This window comes from Lolium rigidum, chromosome 6 (genome assembly GCF_022539505.1).
Source record: "Lolium rigidum isolate FL_2022 chromosome 6, APGP_CSIRO_Lrig_0.1, whole genome shotgun sequence".
Taxonomy (NCBI): Eukaryota; Viridiplantae; Streptophyta; class Magnoliopsida; order Poales; family Poaceae; genus Lolium; species Lolium rigidum.
In genome coordinates this window covers 103,859,098-103,863,697 of record NC_061513.1, presented here as the reverse complement: position 1 = coordinate 103,863,697, position 4,600 = coordinate 103,859,098, and positions in this window count along the sequence as shown.

Genomic DNA, 4,600 nt, shown 5'->3' with positions numbered 1-4,600 from the left:
TCTTCAAGCCCATCTTCAATCGCGGCCCACCTCTGATCCGGTCAAATTCTGGTGATAACAATGTAGAACAAGTATATGATGATGAAAGATGGACCGGGGTTCCCAGCTATCTACACTAGTGGCAACTCTCCAATAACAAGTGTTGGGTGAACAAATTACAGTCGGGCAATTGATAGGATTGAAATAGCATTAAGACAGAATATCAAGATCATTAATCATGTAGGCATGTTTTCCATATATAGTCATACGTGCTCGCAATGAGAAACTTGTACAACATCTTTTGTCCTACCAGCCGGTGGCAGCCGGGCCTCTAGGGAATCTACTGGAAATTAAGGTACTCCTTTTAATAGAGCACCGGAGCAAAGCATTAACACTCGGTGAAAACATGTGATCCTCATATCTAAGCCTTTCCCTCCAGTTGTCCCAATTTCTGTCACTTTGGGGCCTTTGGTTCCGGACATAGACATGTGCATACAACTTGTAGATACAATCTAAGCAATAAGTATAGAGCTCAAATCTAAGATCATGCCACTCGGGCCCTAGTGACAAGCATTAAGCATAACAAGATTGCAGCAACGAGTAACTTCACAAACTTTGTAGATAGACAATCATAACGTAACAATCCATCGGATCCCGACAAACACAACACCGATTACATCAGATGAATCTCAATCATGTAAGGCAGCTCATGAGATCATTGTATTGAAGTACATGGGGGAGAGAATACCAACTAGCTACAACTAGAACCCGTAGTCCATGGGGGAACTACTCACGGAGCATGATGGAGGCGATGGTGTCGATGGAGATGGCTTCCGGGGGCACTTCCCCGTCCCGGCAGGGTGCCGGAACAGAGACTTCTGTCCCCCGAATTGGAGTTTCGCGATGGTGGTGGCGCCCCTGGAGTCTTTCTGGAGTTTCGTCAATTGGTATCGCGTATTTAGGTCGAAAGGGCTTATATAGGCGAAGAGGCGGCGCAGGAGGGGCAACAGGGTGCCCTCCCCATAGGCCGGCGCGGCCAGGGGCTGGCCCGCGCGACCCTATGGTGTGGGGGCCCCAGGCCTCCCCTCTGAGTCCCCTTCGGTGTCCTGGTCCGTCTCGGTGAATTATGATGTTTGGTCTTCGTTTCGTCGAATTCCGAGAATATTGCCCGAACAGCCTTTCTGGAACCAAAAACAGCAGAAAACGAGGAACCGGCACTCGTGGCATCTTGTTAATAGGTAAGTTCCGGAAAACGCATAAAATCATCATAAAGTGCAAGCAAAACATGTAAGTATTGTCATAAAACAAGCATGGAACATCAGAAATTATGGATACGTTGGAGACGTATCAGCATCCCCAAGCTTAGTTCCTACTCGTCCTCGAGTAGGTAAACGATAAAAAGAATAATTTCTGTAGTGACATGCTACTTACATAACCTTGATCATACTGTTACAAAGCATATGAGATGAATGAAGTGACTCAAGGCAATGATCTATAGTTGCTAACAAATAGATAACATATAGCAAAACTTTTCATGAAGAGTACTTTCAAGACAAGCATCAAAAGCCTTGCACAAGAGTTAACTCATGAAGCAATAGATTCAAAGTAAAGGCATCGAAGCAACACAAAGGAAGATTTAAGTTTCAGCAGTTGCTTTCAACTTTCAACATGTATATCTCATGGATAATGGTCAACACAAAGTAATATAATGAATGCAAATAAGCAAGTATGTAAGAATCAATGCACAGTTGACACAAGTGTTTGATTCTAAGATGGAAGGAAGTAGGTAAACTGACTCAACATAAAGTAAAAGAAAGGCCCTTCGCAGAGGGAAGCATTGATTGCTATGTTTGTGCTAGACCTTTGGTTTTGAAAACATAAAGAGAGCATAAAAGCAAAGTTTTGAGAGGTGTTTGTTGTTTTCAACGAATGGTAGTGGGCACTCTAACCCCCTTGCCAGACAAACCTTCAAAGAGCGGCTCCCATTTTATTTTTATTTTTGTGTGGCACTCCTTCCAACCTTTCTTTCACAAACCATGGATAACCGAATCCTCGAGTGCCTGCCAACAATCTCATACAACGAAGGAGTGCCTTTTTATTTTAGTTTTATTATGGGTGACACTCCCCCCAACCTTTGCTTACACAAGCCATGGCTAACCGAATCCTTCGGGTGCCGTCCAACAATCACATACCATGGAGGAGTGTCTATTTTTGTTAATTAATTTGGGACTGGGAATCCCATTGCCAGCTCTTTTTGCAAAGTTATTGGATAAGCGGATGAAGCCACTAGTCCATTGGTGAAAGTTGCCCAACAAGATTGAAAGATAAACACCACATACTTCCTCATGAGCTATTAAACATTGACACAAATCAGAGGTGATAAATTTTGAATTGTTTAAAGGTAGCACTCAAGCAATTTACTTTGGAATGGCGGAGAAATACCATGTAGTAGGTAGGTATGGTGGACACAAATGGCATAGTGGTTGGCTTAAGGTTTTGGATGCACGAGAAGCATTCCCTCTCAGTACAAGGCTTTGGCTAGCAAGGTTGTTTGAAGCAAACACAAGTATGAACCGGTACAGCAAAACTTACATAAGAACATATTGCAAGCATTATAATACTCTACACTGTCTTCCTTGTTGCTCAAACACTTTTACCAGAAAATATCTAGACCTTAAGAGAGACCAATCATGCAAACCAATTTCAACAAGCTCTACAGTAGTTCTCCACTAATAGGTTTAAACTACATGAAAAAAACTTAATCATGATCTACTTGAGAGCTCAAAACAATTGCCAAGTGTCAAATTATTCAAGACAATATGAGGCATTTTCTGTTTCCAACCAAATAACCATAAGTGATGTAGCTTCCAACTTTTATCATTGAATATTAAAAGTAAAACGAAGAACAAGTGTTCATATGAAAAAGCGGAGCGTGTCTCTCTCCCAAACAAGGATTGCTAGGATCCGATCTTATTCAAACAAAAACAAAAATAAAAGCACACAGACGCTCCAAGTAAAGCACATAAGATGTGACCGAATAAAAATATAGTTTCAATAGAAGAACCTGATAAGTTGATGAAGAAGGGGATGCCTTGGGCATCCCCAAGCTTAGACGCTTGAGTCTTCTTCAAATATGCAGGGATGAACCACGGGGGCATCCCCAAGCTTAGACTTTTCACTCTTCTTGATCATATATCATCCTCCTCTCCTGACCCTTCAAAACTTCCTTCACACCAAACTTCTCATAAACTTCATTAGAGGGGTTAGTACTCAAAAAACTTTAATCCACCTTGGCCCTGTAGTGACACATTGCAAGTACTCAATAAAACATTAGCTACAGCTCTCCACGTCTAGAAAGCCTTGCTTAAAGTCCACAAGAGACAATGCAAAAAACAGAGACAGAATCTGCCAAAACAGAACAGCCAGTAAAGACGAATTTTAAAGAGGTACTTCCGTTGCTCAAATCAGAAAACTCAAAACTAATGAAAGTTGCGCACATATCTGAGGAACACGCACGTAAATTGGCATAATTTTCTGAGTTACCTACAGAGAAAAAATCCCAGATTCGTGACAGATAGAAATCTGTTTCTGCGCAGAAATCCAAATCTAGTATCAACCTTCGATTAGAGGCTTCACTTGGCACAACATTGCAATAAAATAAAGATAATGAGAGGTTGCTACAGTAGTAACCTCTTCCAAAACACAACAAAACAGTAGCAAAATAAAGACATGGGTTATCTCCCAAGAAGTGCTTTCTTTATAGCCATTAAGATAGGCTCAGCAGTTTTAATGATGCACTCGCAAGAAATAAGAGTTGAAGCAAAAGAGAGCATCAAGAAGCAAATTCAAAACACATTTAAGTCTAACCCACTTCCTATGCATAGGAATCTTGTACACAAATAAATTCATGAAGAACAAAGTGACAAGCATAAGAAGATAAAACAAGAGTAACTTCAAAATTTTAAGCATATAGAGAGGTGTTTTAGTACCATGCAAATTTCTACAACCATATTTTCCTCTCTCATAATAATTTTCAGTAGCTTCATGAACAAACTCAACAACATAACTATCACATACAGCATGTTTTTCATGATTCACAAACACATAATTTTTATCAAGTTCAAAAATAGTTGGATTAAAACTTTCAAACCCACTTTTATCAATAATGTAACAAGATGGTTGATCAATCTCAAGAGATATGGGACTCATAGATAATGTCAAGACCTCTCCAATCCCATTTTCATTAGTAGTACAATTAATATTATCAAGTAACATAGGACCATCATCAAGAGCTTTATCATAAACATTTGCTACGCAAAACTCTTTAGTACCATGCATTTCTACATCAGGCACAAGCAAAGCATTATCATAAGATTTATCAAAGTAGCATGGATTATCATAAATAACAGTAGCATAATTATTCTCACAAGTTTTACTCATAGGGAATATTTCAAGAGAATCCACAGGAACATAACATTCAACCTCTTTCGGTAAGCATGGAGGACAATCAAATAGTGTAAGAGATAAAGAGTTACTCTCATTAGAAGGTTGGCATGGGTAGCTAATCCATTATTCCTCCTTTTGTTCATCACTCTCCTCTTCTTTTTCATCCAATGAGCTT